Source organism: Plectropomus leopardus, chromosome 13 (assembly GCF_026936395.1).
Source record: "Plectropomus leopardus strain MGB_pleo_1.0 chromosome 13, ASM2693639v1, whole genome shotgun sequence".
Classification (NCBI taxonomy): domain Eukaryota; kingdom Metazoa; phylum Chordata; class Actinopteri; order Perciformes; family Serranidae; genus Plectropomus; species Plectropomus leopardus.
Window position 1 is genome coordinate 11327724 of NC_142188.1, and position 17765 is coordinate 11345488.

The 17765-nt window shown below is 39.7% G+C and overlaps 1 protein-coding gene across 1 annotated transcript in view; it reads left to right on the forward strand.

Moving 5' to 3' along the window:
- grid1a (glutamate receptor, ionotropic, delta 1a) overlaps window positions 1-17765 on the forward strand; it is a 355831-nt gene that overhangs the window by 35517 nt on the left and 302549 nt on the right. The gene's annotated exons all lie outside the window — the stretch shown is intronic.

A 17765-nucleotide genomic window follows, 5' to 3' on the forward strand; every position in this document is an offset into this window, starting at 1 on the left:
GCAAGTCATGTTGCATTAACCCCGTCGCTGTTATGTGCCTTAACTCCATTGATTTTAATTCCCTGCACTCATGTTTATTTTTAGGCCCTAAGCGATTCATCAGTGTGTGTACAAACACAGCTCCACACACAGTGAAAGTGATGCTCATGAAGGTTGATATCAGAAGTGCATTTTGAGAGCATGTTTGCATTCTTCTTTCTTTTCCACTTTGTCTCTTACTTGAGCAAGAAACACTTCTGTGAGGCATTTGTTTGTGGTCAGTTTACTCAAAAGATATAAAATATTCTCAATAACTTCATTAGAATATGTTAAAGCAATATGTGACACTGTGGTAAAAGACATTTCTAAGATATGAACTGTGCACATTTATCTTACACCTGCTCTACCACCTGATATGACATTATTACATTTTAATACAGCTGTGACTGATAAGCAGGTCAGCTTTTAAAAAAGATTAAAAGCAAATATTCCCACATTTTTCTCCAATCAGTCTTGATAATAGCCTTTTTTACAGATATTTATATACTGATGATGTATCGCAGATCAAGATACATGAAAAGAGTGTGACATTTTGTATGTACCTGTATATCAAAGAGTTTGACAAACATAAATGTGTATATTGATGATTAAAATGACCCACATTATCTGCCTTTATGATAAAAATGAAAGGTAAGGAAGAAATAATATTTCTTGCAGTCAGCTGGCAATTTTGCATGTTCCAATCAGTGGATGTGTGAATCATGTGCAGTTTTCTCAAAGATAGGATTTATTATTAATGTGCAAGTAAAACAAAATCAGTGATGACTTTCAAAAAATTTCTTACATGTTAGAAAATACTTGTTAAAAACGTGAATAGACTGGACACTGTTTAGCCCTGAATTATGAAGTTGGACCATTGAACTGTTTATCACCATTCCTGTGTATTTTTTGGGCAGGCCTAAAAGCATGCTCTGGTCAATTGGAGCCTTCTTTGTCAAAACCCCTGCCCTGCTATCTAAAACTAGGTTACTATTAACATTAGAGTGCTTGTAGCATCAGTGCTGTTTTGTTTGCCCCGTGTTTGATTGCCGAATTTTCTATGGCCCATGGGGTTTCTTAGCTCTTTCAATCTATAAATAAGTGAATAAAAATCTCTCTTAAATGCCACAATCATATAAAAACAAGCAAAAGAGCATAGTAACATACCTTTCAATCTTTCTGGCCAAATCCTCTACTTGGCCTCCTGGCAGTTCCTGCTCACTGGTGTGGGTGTGTTTTTTGCGTTAAAGTTTGCTGCTTTTAGCTGCTATAACTATGCAGAGGCTCTGTTTCAGAGATTGTGTGCTGTGCAGCCATAAAGTGTGTTTGCTGCTGGGTTATCTGCTGATGAGAGTCTCTTGCTGTGCAGTAGCTCATTCTTTGGCTCGGGGGTTTTGTATGTTCAGCCAGTTCTCATTCCAAAGTCGTCAAATACTGCCACTTTTTCAGCAATTTCACATTTTTTAGGAAGATGCTGATGCCAAAAGCTACCTTTTGCGATGGTCTGATAAGCTGTGCGGCAGCATTGGTTTGTAATGTGGCCTGACAGAATCTTATGCGGTGTTATGATACGCCGCCATTCAGATAGATGGCACCTGTTGCGGCAGCATGATGCGCGGAGAGGCGGTGTAAGTTGACAAATCAGCTGGACAGAACTTGATACAGCTGTATGAAGAGCCACTGAAGGGGACTAGGTTGAAATGCTGCCGGTAACAACGTAATATAAGGAACTGGAAGGTCCCTAGAGATTGGCTGGGATGAGTCTAACAAACCCCAGACTTTCACACAGAGCCCTGGTTTTCACTTCTGGTATGAATGTGGAGCCAAACCTTTTCTTAAACCTTACCACATGCTTTTGTTGCCTAACTGTAACTATCCTTGCCTTTGTTGACTAATCCTAGCCATTTACTTTTGTTGACATCCCAGAGTTTGTTGTGGCATCCCAGAACGTAAACAGCAAATGCAGGGGGATACCTAGAGTGTAATATGTACACGAAAAAATCTTGATGAGAACATGTTGGCATGTCACATGTGTTTCTGGGTTAGCTGCTAATTTTGCAGGGACTTGATTTTCTTTTTCAGCTCTTTTTGTAATCACACCCCCAGCGTCTCTGAGCAGAGAATACTGCTCTTTTTTTTCATAACTTGAAACCTAATATCATATAGCCTGGACGGCATCTCTTGCAATTCAAATTTGGGTGGGTGGTTAATGACTGACACATTTTCTGAAAATGACACACACACACACAGACACACACACACACACACACACACACACACACACACACACACACACACACACACAAGAATGTTACATGTTACAATTGTGTAACATATACTACAAATGGCAACTTATCCATTTATAGTAGAGTATTATATAGTATTATAGTAGAGGTGAAGGCCAACTAACCATGCAATGAGGAGGTTCATGTTTGTAAAAAAAAAACAACAAAACATTTGTCCTATATCCACAGTGTCACGTGTTTAATATCCACTCTTGTGAGTCCCTGGTCAAAGACTGCAGGAGATTTAGTGGTGAACATTAATAAAAAATAGATTCATGTGTATTGATTTTTTTCTTTTTTTTTTTCCTCTGCTCATACCTGCATTAAAGTAATTGCTGTCGGGCGAAAAGAGGCATGCACAGCAGATAGTTTGCTCCATTAGACAGGTCATGAAGCAGCAGTTATTGGAACAACAAGAGCAAGTTGCTTATTTAAGCCTCTCCAACTCACTTAGGATGAAAAGGTTAACTACGTACATAAATATCGAATTACTGTGAGAAAATCCTATCATACGAGCCTGTGGCAGATGGTGGAGGTTGTGTGTGTGTGTGTGTGTAGGTTTGTGTGGTGAGGTGACTGTGTGCATTTTGCATTTGCATTTATGCCTCCACTTAGTTGTCAACTCTAAAAAGTACATAGTTCTACAGTAGTCCTTACTGTTTTTTCTTATACCGTCTGCCTGAATATACCTTTATTTACCCTCTGCCTAAAGCACTCTGTTTTAGCACCTGTCTCTTTAAGACTTCCACCATGAAAATCCCAGTCTGCTCTGATTAGTCTGTGTTTCTGTGTCTTCCAAAGCTGCGTTCTTGGTGTCTCCAAACCTTCATTGCAACCAGGGAATTTATGGAAGGTCATTGCACTGGCACTTTCTATGCTGAATAATCATTCGTTGCACTCACAACAACAGTCACTTCTTGGTAGACAATTGGCAGTAGCGTTCAATGGCTGAGATTTGTGAATTTGGCAAACTTGTTTATTTCCTTTGTCATTTTCAGCTGTAGCTGATACATAGTTGTCCGAACTATGTGAACTTTGTTTCTTCGCTTTCATTTTTGACCAACCAAATCTACCAGCAGGGAAGTTAAGCGTGCGTGGAAGTGCCTCTGTGGACAGGGCCACAACAAAATGTATGTTATCCACCTGAAAAACTCTATCAGTGGAGATGTATGCTACATTTGAATATTTGCTCAGTATTACATACACACTGACCAATCATGGCTGCAGCAGACCAGCAACTGCCAACTTTGATGCAACAGCCTCATACCACGTTAGAAAAAGCTGTTTTTGTTTGAAAATATTCTAAATATAGCCAACACTTAAACTGATATTGATTTTTTTTTAGTGGGCTTCATTATATTTTGGTCACTAATAACTCATCAGTTAAGGCAGAGTTTGCTCACTGCCATTTGATTTTATGTATGTGAAGCAGAAGTTTTGTACCCAGAAGTTATAAATAAACATTGTGATTCAGTCAGTTATGAATTCACAACTTCACAAGAGTCCCGATGGCTCATTTAAAGGCAGTTTCTGAAAATGGATTGTGTGCATTTCTCCGTGAATATGGCGTTTTGATACTTTCAAAGATTTAAAGTGAATTGAATGTACTTTGTTTTCAACATAAAAAAGAAAATGATAAATAAAATACTATGCACATTTAAAAAAAACACACATTGGCAAAAATAACACAAAAATATAAACAACTAAAATAATAGTGAACATTTATAACAGATTTTCAATAAGAAACATGAATTTTACATTTCATGTCCAAAAAGCTGTAAGAAATAAGTAAAATGCTTGTCTAGTCCTAACCCCGTTCTATTCGAACCTATTAATCCACAATCACAAACCAACTCTTCACCCGTGTCCATCACACACTTAAACCACTCTGTCTGTGCTCTTTATATATGCCTAATCAACAACACTATCCCAGTATAGACAAAAAAACAATTACAAAAATATTGCCAGTAGCATGCTCTACATTCCCAGCCCTCATTTCTGTACCAACATATTTTTAAATGGTCACATATTCTTTCTTTGATTTCTTCCTCCAGTCCAATTTTTATAGCACCTACCTTACAAAACAAAAGACAGAAAATATTATTTTTTTTTACATTATGGGACCTTAAATGTTATTTATAGAGTGAAGTCTGTTGGTTGCAGAAGGATCTGCAAGTGTAATTATGCAAGGATCAAAAGCGGGTGATGTACTAGTTGCCACACTTATGCATAGGATGCATGTGTGTGCACATATGAGTGCAGACAGGCATGCTAATGAGGATATGGACATTCTGGAGGGTTAATTGTGCGTATTCATGTATTTGTGTGTGCATGATGGGTTGACACTAGCACAACAATTACTAGCCCTCTGCATAACCCCTGAAGCCATGAAATTCTATTTTATGACCATGTATCAGGAGCTCTGGGGGTTGGTGGTGGCGATGGGGGGTGGGGGTGTGTTGTGGTCTGGAGCCTTCAACAGAAAGTCAGAGTAGCTGTCGCCTCTCACGATGGAGACAGCAATGGGTTTTGCAGAATATGTATGAGTTCTTTCATAATCTGCCGTGTCCTTTGGCAGGGAGGCGAGGCTGCGCTTATCTCCTCCACGTTCTGTCTGCTGCCCACAAGACACCTGGTACCCAATTTGTAACTGCCAGGATGGCCTTCACAAGGGAAGTCAGATTTTAAATGGATGTAGTGTTAATCTTATGGTGCAGCAGCATTTCTATAGGGTTTTCTTTTTCTAATTAGCCACGCAGAGCAAAATCTCTCTCTGGAAAATTACAAATGCAACATACATTGTATCTATCTGCAGCGATAAGGCTTATCATAATGTGGTATATGTCTGGTAAATGCTGAAACCGGGGATTTTAAGGGTCTGTAAAACTTTACAGAATGGTGTAATCTGCTTAGTGAGCTCCTTCCCATCATGCCTCAAGATAAAACTTCAAGTGAGATTGATCTCGGGGTTAACGGCTCAAGCAGTACAATGACCTCCTCGACGCTGTAATTTCTCTAGGTTTATGAAGTATGGAATATCACATGTAATGATTTAATGTATCTAAATAAACAGACATCATTAAATACTAAACTAGCTTGTAAATGCTTATTGGCCAGCAATGAGGGTGTTGTAAAGAAGCATCTGTCATGGTTAATGTGTTGCAAGTTGGCATCTCGATGTTGTCACAGAGTAGTGAGGCTTGTAATTAATAAGGTTGGCTTAAGTCAGAAAAATGTCATGTTTAAAGACCTCACAAAATTTTTTCATACATCAGTCGTGTTCAGAGACCCAGGCAATTTTGGCCCTCAGACCGAGTTTAAACAGTTCTTGGCTTGTCTTTTAAAATATACTATATGATTAACACAATATTGGTTACTCAAGCAAGATCACTGCATTTATTTTCATTGACCTCACAATGGCTGGATAGTCATACAGTTTGTATTCATGCACCAAGTAGGAACTACGTAGGCAAAACTAATGTGTTTTCATTGACGGATGGTAAACGAGCAAACACCTTGTTTAGATCAACATGCATCTCAGGTGATCCGATCACAACCAGATAGTGCTAAATACAGGTCCTAACGGCCACCAAGACACATTTCCAATCCAGTCACGCAAACCACTTACTGAGGTCGTTCGGGACACATTTGACCACATATGTTTTGTAGTATAAATGCTAACATTATCCTGATGTGTCTCCAAAAAGGACCACATCTTCACTGTAGGACGTAGTGGTTGTTTTAATGCTCTATAACTGGACAAAGAGCTGCATGACCATCCCTCATTTTGCCTTATGGAAGGAGATGTGTTGTTCCTGCTAACAGCAACATCTCCAGCTGTACTGACACAACTACAAACGTAAGTAGCAAGCATGCAAGAGACCAGCTAGCAAAATTGGGGATGAATAAACTGTGTGTAAGGCAGTGATGAAATCTGATCACAAGTGGTCTGCTGGCAACGCATGAAAGGGACAGGTATGAACGGCGATGTGTCTCGGTTGTCCACTAATGTTTGGATCACTGAAATGCATGCTAATTCCAGGTCTAAACAGGTCTAATGGTTACCTAATAACAGATGCTATCTGCAAAGTAACAGACATGGCCACAGGAAAGGAGCATAAAGTTGGAAGCGAGGGCTGCCACTTTTAGGAGCCGTGGAAAGTTGAATACTTTTTCACTTAAGATGAAGCAATTGTGCTTGTGTCATTTGTATGTGATTTTCTTTTTAATAACCCAAATGATGAGAGAAGCAGCTGGCCCTCTAGGTATTTCCACATGATCTAATCTTGCCCCCATTCAAAAAAGTTTGGACACCCCTGTCATACATGACGCAGGAAATATTCTGAGTATAAATGACTTTTCTGTTTAAGGGCCAGTCTGTTAGACACCTGCCCCAGGGGTCTCTTCTTCTATTGTCCCGTCATTCAAAAGCTCTAAAAAACACTAAACACGCTCGGCTGCACTGAATGATCTCTTCTAAGGGAAAAATCAATGAGCTTTGTCTCGTTTGTCACTTCTTCTCCCTCCTCCTGACCTCATCCTTCTACCCCCCTACTTATTTACCTCTCCCAACTAATGGAGAGATGATTTGGAAAGTATTATGAGGCTCAAAATCGGATCAGTGAGCTGCACAAGACAGCGTGGCCAGCTCTTTGATGGATATCCCAGTTCTGATTGCCTGAGCTCAGTGCCGTAGAAGGAACCTCTTAACTGTGGCCCTTAAGAGTCTGAGAGAGACTGATGCTGAGATCAGGCTATCTGGCTACTGTAGGGGATCAGCTACTGGATAATGAAAGTCTCCCGCGAACGAGTGCGCAGACGTGCATGCCCGCAAGAAATGGCGCGGCTGCCAGAAAGACACACTCACAAAAACACACTCGCTCACAACTGTTCCATGACTGATCAGCTTTTCTCTCTCAATTGCCAGGTGTGGAGGTGGCGATGGTAGTTGTGCTTCCGCTGGAGGGGAGAGTGGAATAGTGAGAGTAATTTCACTGCTGGTTCATCAAACACCTCCACAGTCAATCTCTGGCTCTCACCAGCCTCATTGCTGCATGGAGAAACTCTTTTTTTGTTTTTTTTATCTTCATCCTCTTGATCTCGTTTCTAACGGACTACTTGATCACACGTGTTGTGGCCACTTTTTTGTAGGACAGCTGTTACACAATCTGATCTTGATAGTTCTCTTTTGCTTTAAAAGGATCTCTAACGCCTTTTTACCTAGGGCTCCATTTCTACATTTTCAATATGTGCTTTAGTGAATAAAGGTTTCTTGGAATTTTAGTCACGGACAAAATGATATTTTTCTACTGTTGCACTCATTGCACAGTGCATAAATCAATGCCTAAAATGTCACTCATTTCGAATAATGGCACAAAGGGGGCTCTTTTATGTTAGATTTTATGTTAGATGTGCTTGTAACAGATCTCATCTCATACAAATTTTAAATCCAAATGAAAACTGATACTGTTAGATTTCTTTTGGCTTGCTTTACACAGCTGTATTAAAGCCAGGGATGTTGCACAAGGGCTTTTTTTTCTCTTAATGAGACGCTCTTCACACAGTATGCAGAATGTCAGAAGGTAGCGGACATGCTAATTGCTTTAGCACCATTCACTCGGCAAGCTCGCCTCGGCCACCCCGCAGTAGCTCAGCAGCAGAGTGGCTGTTAGCTGTCTGAACACAGAACATGTCTTTAAAAAAAAAGTCAGCTCATTTGCATTATATCTCAAGGGGATTTTCAACTAAGAAAACAAATGAAGCGCAGTATAACACAACAAAGAGCACTGGGTGAGAGCAAACACACACCCCTTCCCTTAAAAAACAAACACAAACCACCCCATGCCACACCTACAGTACATCCACAACAAATCAACTGCAGAAAATAACCTGGCAGTCTTGTTAGTTATCTGCACTTTTGGACCTCTTCAAACCGTCTTTGTTTCTTTTAAGACATAACAACTCCACTCGCAGCAGGGCGGTGACTGACAGGAATTGGTCCTTTTTCTTTGCTGTTATGGTGGCTCAGTTAGTATTTTTCTTTGTCTTCAGAAATCAGACAAAGAACCACAATCAGACTTCGATCTAGCTGTAAATCATTCAGTGCACTGATGCTCACCAGCTGTTAAAGAAGTCAATCCGGGATGTGAATTGACTTCAGTCATTTTTGTAGTTTAAGAAGATCATTTATACTTTTTTAAAGGAATTTTTACTTGAAGATTGAAAATAGTAGAATATTTGTGTTTCTAGGCTTTAACTTCTTATTTTGGGGTGTCTCTAGGCGTTCAGATTATTGGGCAACTTTTTGCCTGTTTATACTTTGAGAACAGACAGACAGCGAGGTGCAGACCAGTCCGAGCTGTGATGCAAGTCCATTAAAATAAAAACACATCGAACAACTCTTCTCCAATATACCATGCATTATTTACAAAACTTTTCCAGGCCATCTCACTTTCATTTTGATTTTCTTGCCTGGTCAAAAACTTTCAGTTACAAATCTCATACCATACATATCTATCTAAAAAGGAAGTGTTAGATACAAATAGCTTTGAAGAAAGCAAAGATGCTTCATGTTTCAGTGCATATCATGAAGCTCATGAAATCCATCCATACATCTATTTCTTGTGGCTTATCTGTAGTCGGGTCGCAGTGGCAGCAGGCTCAGTAAGCTAGTCCCTGTCTCTAGCAGTGTCTTTCATCTCCCCCTGAGAGATCCCCAGGCGTTCCTACCAGTTGGACGTGCAGCACTTCTTCTCTGATCTCCCAACGGATGTCTGAGCTCTTTACCCTGTCTATCAGAGTGAGCCAAGCCATCCTACAGAGAAAACTCATTTCAGCCACTTGTATCTGCAATTTTGTTCTTTTGATCACTACCCAAAGCTTGTGGCCATAGGTGAAGGTTGGGCTGTAGATTGGCTCTCACATTGAGAGTCTTAGTTCTCTCTGCACTACAATGGTCCAATACAGCGCCTGCATTTCTGCTGAAGCTTCTTCCATTTGCCTGTCAATCTCAAGTTTTGTTTTACCTTCACTTGTAAACAAGACATTGCCCTCACTTGGGGTAGCAACTAACTCCCAACTTAGAGGGAGCAATCCTTTGTTGGCCCTGAAGTTGGAGGTGCTGACTTTCCCCCAGACCTCTTTGCATGACTGCAAACCGCTCTAGTGTAGGGTTGGGCCGGTGTAGAAATGTTTAATCCATAGACTGTATTAGAGATGGACTGTAGGACAGCTCCCCAAAAGTGAAATTTACATATTTTGATCTCCCCTTGGTATCTGTCTGCAGTGTGGGTCATGAAGTCTGCCCCCCTAATGTTAGTGAACGGGACATGGGCCAAGCTAAAAAGCTAAAGTACATGCCAAATAAATTTTTACCAAAGATAGTGTCCGTCTTTTAAGGTAATTCTTATCACACTGCTGTATGTTCAAGTGATCCTTTTTCTCATAAGTTTGGTTTAGTGAGTTATTTAATTGTGTTTGGCGGGAATTCCACTCTTGCAGAGATCGCTGCTTTGCAGAATTTGGCTCTGGATTATGTCACGAGAGCACGATGGCAGCAGCCGTATCCGGGAGATTTTTGCTGCAATTAAGAAAAACTGGGGGAATGGGGATGTATCATTCATCTTTATATACAGTCTATGGTTCAAACCCATTTGATGTTACATCAAATACTAGACTGGACTGGTTCACCAAGTTTTACCACTGGGTGTCACACATGACTTGGCAGGCTGGGGCCCCGTCTACATGGAAAACAGATATCGCATGTTATTGCATGTTATTGCAAGCTATTGCAGGTTATTAAAACTGCAATCCAGGATAGATTTAGCACCATTGCGTAGTGCACGTTGGAGGTGTAGGCTACTTTTTATTTACCAGGACATGTTACAGTGAAAATGCCTTTTCAGCCAGTTTGCTTAAAGTCAAGCTTAAAATCAGCTGGATAAGCTGATACACTGGGGCAGCAAAACTGAAAATCGACCCAACTCTACCCTAGTGAATACTGAAGGTCACAGTCTGATGAAGCCACAAGAACCACATTGTCTGCAAAGAGCAGAGAAATTAGTTCCTTAAACTGGACACTCTACTCTACCCAGCAGTGCCTTGAGATCTTGTCCATGAATATCAGACAAAATCAATGACAAAGGACAACCCTGGAAAAGCCCAACACCCACTGAAATTGTGCTTGATTGGCCAAGGATACACACAAACCTCTTAATTTGGTTCTATTATGACCAGACGACTTGTAGCAATGACCCGATACTCCCACAGCAACCCCCACACTCCCAGTCCACCAAATACAAGAGGACTGGATGCAAGCTTTTGCAGTAATCAGACCAGATATATATGTTAGATATATATATATACAAATATATATGAATTAAATTAAAAGAATGCATACAGCATTTTGAAGATGAAATAATAACACAAAGACATTCCACATGTTTGCTCTGTGTACCTACAAATTACACACATGGCAAGGTGTGTTTGGTTTAAATGTTTGTGGAAACCTTGATGTAAATATAACATTTTCAGAGAGGAGGAAAAACAACTCTGCAGTTGTAGCTTGACATTCATTACTGAGTGTATTTAATGGGATTTGAAAGACTTATTCATTTAATGTGCTCCTCACTTTTCAATGTTTAATACTCCTCCCTGACTAAGAAGCTGGATGTTATCATCTTTTAAGTGCAACATGAAAAATTACCGAAATTGGAGTCAGAAGGTGTCCACATGCAACAGTAATAAGCAACTTATCTACATGCAGCTGTCATCGAACCACCTTTATCCCTCAGTGTACCAATTAAACAGAACAAGGTGTGAATGTCTGCACATTCAAGATTCTGCCACCGATTCACCTGTTTGTGTTATCGGCCTCAGCGGACTGTAGTTGTGATTCAGCTGCCGGGAGACAAATGCTGTCTGGAGAGAGAGTGTGTGTGAGCATGTGAAAGTGCCAGGTTCAGAGTGGTGCCTCCTAACACACAAATAGGAAACAGCTGGGGTCCGTAACGTCTGTAGAATATACTGAGAAGTGTTGGAGCACTGGAGCATGAGGGTGACTCAGGACTGAGCTGGTTTAAGATGCTGCGACCCTCACATCCTCTTTTTCTCACACAAACACATGCACAGAATTACCAACCCAAACAGAAATGCAGGTGGAGGCTCTGGCACAGTGACAAGTAAGGGTTAAAACTCTTCAAGGTGTTGGAAAAGGTAGACCCTTTGGACCATTTCTCTTGCTGCTTAGCAACATCTGCACATACACACTGCTTGCTTCAAACTACTAAATAATGAAATAACACTGCGCGCTGGAATATTTTGCACACAAATCCTTACTGCATAGATCAGGAAAGTTTTTGTCATTCTATATCTACATTTCATATGCTTCTTAATCTATAGCTTAATGATGACTGGGTCCAGGTTGCATTGAAATATCAAGAATAAACATATTTTTAATCAGTTCTCTCCAGGAGCCTTACAGTAAGGCTTAGGCTAATTTGGCCATTTTAAAGTAAATTGAAAAGCCATTTATGTTATTGATTATGTGCCACTGTGTGGCTTAAACTGAACGCTCAGATCTCACCAAAGTATTTATTCAGAATGGTGATCAAACAGTTGTCACAGCACTCCAGTTAAACCGTGCTTTAAACAAATTTAATCGACAACACAGAAGCCTTTTAGAATTAAATATTCCCCCAGGGCAAAAGCATAAATGAAAAAAAAATGCACAAGCCCGCACACACACACAAACACACACACACACACACACACATAGTGCCCCCTAACCATGCACGCACAATTTCCCTGTCACAGTCATTGTGAATAAAGCTGTTATCATCTGTCAGCAAGAGGCAAGTTGCCTGCAGCTAAACTAGACATGGAGACAAAATAAAATATCCTCGCACAAAAAGCCTGGGGCAGACCAAAAATACAAGACACCCGTGGTCACACCCAATGTTAAAATCTGTTTTATTAACAGCAGTACATCATGTCCGTGCCTCTGCCCTCCTACATACAGACCAGTGTCTTATAAAAGGTGTCTCATGACCAAATAATTGAGACGAGATAATATGCATGTTGAAGCCAAAAATATGACTTTTGCTCAGCAGTTGTAGTAGTTGTTTTCATTCATGAATTCTTTAACCTACGTTGTGTTGTTTTGAAGTGAACCTAAACATGCATTTTGAAGCTGTCTTCAGCAACACTTGTCTTCCCTCATCAAGAATCTGAAGCCCAAGTTAAAGGGTTACCACACCAAATTTACACGCTGAGATCAGTGTACATGTCTTAGGGAGTCGTGTTCTGCCTTTGAAAACAGTTGTGTACAAAGTTGTATGTCTTTTGCAACTTTGCAGGACCTTAAGAGACTCACAATATGTGCAAGTAAAACTCAATAAGCACAGGAGCAAGCAAAGGTGTGTCCAAGTTTGTAGGGGTAAGTGCAAGCAGGGGTGTCTAGGTGTTGTCTGAAGAGGGTCAATGTACCACCATAGGGCAAGAGCAAGTTAGTCTGCATTACTAAATCCTTAGAGTGATGGTGCAATCAATCAATTTGCCCAGAGGCAAAGGAAAACTTTGTGAGGTCTGAGCATGGCTTGGAGGTAGAAAGGGGCAGTTCTCTTCACTTTGCTGTAGGTAAGCCCTAGAGTCTTTTAACTGGATGCAACTGCCAGCAGGGAGCCAAATAGTGGACAGAGAAGAAGTTCCTTTCCCAAATAGGACCCTACCCACACCCACTCCATTTCAGAGTGTGACACCTTCACAGCTGAATGAAACTCCTTCCATCAAGGTGTAGGGTATGAATACGGTGGCAAGCTTTGGGACAAACTTCCCTCTCTGTGGTGGAAAAAGGAGCCGTTACAATATTTCATAACCATGCGGAAATTCGATACATTGTATTGTAGCATAAGGTACAGTTTATACACACCTTACACACTCAACACATTATCCATATTGTAATTTAAATATCCACATATTTGTGCTACTTGTCTATTACTGTCATTCTTTACGTTATATTTTACACACTTACATCCTCAACATATTATACATGCTTTATTTTTTTAAGTATTTATATATTTACATATTGTGTTAACTGTTTACTATTACTGTATTTCCATTTTTGCATTTCTGTTTTCTTATACTTGTGCTTGCATTTATTCCTACTTACGATAATGCTCTATGCTGGCATTAGATCAACTGTTTAATTTGTTCTGTAGGCTGTACTTCTGTTTACCGGAATTTTTGTAGGCTATATTATCCATCTCTATTTAAAGTAAATAAATAAATAAAGATCCTAAATGAATAAGCAAATACATAAATCAGCAAATAATAAATAATACATCAGTAGGAATAAGAGTAAGTGCTGTGATTCAATGGTGGTACCACTTTAAAATAAACACAACTACTGTTTTCTAGAGACTAGAGAGGGGTGTATTTGATCAATACAAATACAATGTAGCATTTAAGATCTTAATAGCTGTATGACAGTATTAAATGTTTGTCTTAGATTTTGCAGGTTATAAGGGCATAAGCAAGGAACTTTATTTGAAAAGTAACAAATGGAATTCGGTGTTGATCTTGGTCAGTCGGCACTGGTGCAGGCATGCTGTTGGAGCATTTTATAGCACACTCACTCCCTGCTAGATGGTTTGGGAGTTGCAGTAGTCCTAGTGGGAGAAGACACCTGGTCTGCCCTCCTTAATGAGGAAGGAGCAGCTCCTTCTAATGTTGAACAAGAGGAATCTACAGGAGCTCCTGCCATCAGGTCTGCAAGCAGCTAAAGTTAGATCTAGATTTAGGTTCACATCCAGGTTCCTCACTGTCATGGTTCACAACACCACAGTTTTAAAGCCCTGACACACCAAGCCAGCGGTCGGTCTTTGGTAAAAGTTAGGCCATTGGTGAGCGTCCGTCGCCCTCATTGCTGCGGTGTGTCTTTCACTGTTGGCCGTCGTCGACTCTCTACGGCTTTTTTCCGCTGATGTAGCATGTTGAAGCAGCAGCGGCGGAGGTGGAGCCCGTCGGTGAATGAAATCACTCTGATTGTGCGTACAGCTCAGCGCGTAAGAGTTAAAATGGAAGTGAAAACTGTAAATAAACAGCTAAAGACAAGAGGAAGTGCTGTGGAAACAAACTTGTAAAATAGGATTGTTTTTCCTTAGCTATAGAGCTCTTAACAGAAATGTTTCCTGGTGGTTTGTGTTATTGTTCACTGGCACAGGGTTAATATGCTTTGTTCCTTCAACATTAGATTGTGCTGTTAATGTGATATCCAGCTAACTAGCATCAGTCTTCCAGTTTCCCATTTTGAATTATGAATACAGACCCCCTTCTGTTGCTATGGAGGGGTATTTCTACCCACACAGGAGCAATAGGTGTTAGTTGGCAGTAAGTTTGGTATGTTTATGTGCAACTTCTTGGCCGAGACACAGCAACCTAGCCTTTAGGTTAATTCATGATGAGCCAGGCCTGCACAGAACTGATCACCACTGATTGCTGCACAATGCACACCAGTTAGATTTGTGTCATACTTTTTTAACAAATCAAAATCAGATCTAAAAGGATGTGAGTGTTTCTGTGACTTCTTGTACAGACTGAAGGCGGCCGGAAACCATCTGACTTGACCGCGGCTTTATGTCACTGCCACCAGCTGCGGCTGTTTTCCAGATGAGGGATCTAGGTTCACACCCAGGTCCATCACTGTCCGTGTTGACACCAGGCTCCTTTGAGATGAGCCAAGCCTTCACAGAATTATCACAGATTACTTAACACTGCATGCTAGTTAGGTTTATGTCTGACTGTTTAATAACTCAGAACCAGATCTAACAGGATGTGAGTTTATTTGTGACTTCTTGTACAGACTGAAGGCTGCTGGAAACTGTCTGACTTGACCTCGGCTTTGTGTCATATCATGTCCTGATGTCGTCCACTTTCCAGGTGAGGCGCAGTTCAGTTTTGTCCAATGTGAGCTTTATTGTTATGCTGTGTTGTGGGAAGTAGGATGTAGCTTTTTGTAGTCTCTGTGGGTCATGGAGACTGTCCTCCAAAGCAAATGTTTTGTTTTGCAGCAGTAGTAGTCTGGTCTATTGGAAACAAAGGAGAAAGTAGTGTGTTGTTATTATGGAGAGGGAAGAGGTTGGTAAATGGATTGCAAATATATAGCGACTGTTTATATCTTATCTTAGCGACCACTCTTGTGACTTTACAACACAAGCCAGCATTCCCCCCATTCACACACACATTTATACACTGGTGGCTATCATGCAGGGTGCCACCAGCACATTCACATGCACACTTTAGTATCTGGCACAAGGACACTTTGACATGTGGACTGCAGGGGCCAGAGATCGAACTGCTGACCTTTCGATTGGTGGATGACCGCTCTACCTCCTGAGACACAGCAGCGCTGGATGGAGGGAAGGGTCACACAAAATGAGGGACTTGCTTTTCAGCATTGGCCTCTTGTAACCGTGATCACTATAGTTCCCTACAAAAGTATTGGTTTTAACCCTTTAAAAGATAAAAGAAAAATCATTTTACTTGTTTTGCTTCCAGATGCCTTTATTTAAAAACTTTGACCCTGAGCAAATTGGTGTGATTTCTTTCAAGAGCATGTTCCACAAATTGCAAGAAGTTAGCATATTTGGACAATTATTTTTTCGAAAGCTGGGGAAAATGTCTAGAGAAAAAAAACAACTTGGTAAAAATATGTTACAAAATTTTTATATTTATATAATTATATTTTTAAAGTACCTTTTCCAAGTCTTGTTTGCCTTGTTTTCTTAATGTTTTTTTTTCTAATTTCTTGCTTATTTTTTGGTGATTCCCTCTTTCGTTGCTCATTGCTTTCTTCCAGTGTTTTTAAAAGATATCAAGCCAATTTGCTCAGGTTTCAAAGGGTTACCCCAAGCCACAGTCTTCATCAAGTTATGAATGTGTCTCGAATGGACCAAATATTAACCATGGCGTTGATACAGAAGAAAATGCATTCATTGTTTTTCAAACAGTGAATGCATTGCAATGCAAATGATGTTGTTCTACCAGGGTCTGAAATGAACTATTTTTAAGGCCTGCCACTGTGGCGGGCAAGATCTTTTTTTTTACATCTATTTTTTCATTGACACTCAGAAATTTTGTCTGTTACTGTTGAAATCTATGTGCTAAATGAAATAATAACATCTAAACAATTTATACATAATTTAATGTAAAGATTTATGTCCTTTAATGTTATTTAAACATATAATTACACACACACACACACACACACACATTATATATATGGTATATACAGTATTTAGTACATGAATTGCATTGTAGCTTTCAGGGGAGCCTTATTCTTCAGGGTCAGGAGGGTATTGTACACATGTTTGCACATACATGAATGTGCCCACTTATGTGCAGAAATAACTCAATACATTTCTGTTGATAAGAGAACATTTAGCCTGGGAAGGAGAAACATTATTGTATCATGGAAACAATATATAATATTTTTTTTAAACATTATGTTATTAACTTCATTTTTCATCAAAATGACTGATGTTCTAAGGCTGATAGCGTTGCTTTTTATACCAGTTTTGAGTGACATTCAAATGTGTAGCTCTATCAAGTCATATTAACTTTACTAAACATGTCTTTCTGTTGTGTGTTTTCATTGTCTGCCAAAGAAGCCAATTTTAACCTGCCACTACCAACAATTTACCAGCAATTTGCGGTTGGCAGGTGCTTATTTCAGACCCTTTGTTCTACCAATAGGGGAAGTAGATCAGAAAATACTTTTACGTGTTGGTCCATGGGGCAAAGACAAGTATATTTCACTCTTTAATTTGGAGGATTTTTTGGGGTCAAGATATATTAGCTTCTGCTGCTTCAAATTCGTCTTCTGATCAACATGTTCTCCAACTTGATTGATGTCAGTGGCGGAAAGTAACTGAATACATTTACTCAAGTACCATACTTAAGTACAATTTTGAAGTACTTGTATTTTACCTGAGTATTTCCATTTTATGCCACCTTATACTTATACTCTGCTACATTTCAGAGAGGAAAAAATGTACATTTTACTCCACTACATTTTTTGATAGCTTTAGTTACTAGCTATTTTGCAGATTCAAACTACACATACAAAATGTAAATCAACTAATAAACAGTGATAAAGAATATCAATCCTTTAGTATATGAGGTCATTCAGATTAGCTCAACATTTACCAGCTTCAGCAGTGAAGTGATGTACACATGACTGTATTGATGCTTATAATTTAGGAAAATAATCTGAGATGGGCCTTTCTGTATTTTAAGTGCTTTTACTTTTGGTACATTAAATATATTTTGATAATAATTTGAATTCAGGATTTAAAGTTGTAACAGAGTATGTCTACAATGTAGGATTACTACTTTTACTGAAGGGAAATTCTCAGAGCAACTTTGACCAAGATGTGGTCAGAAACTTTTACCTAAGTAATCAGG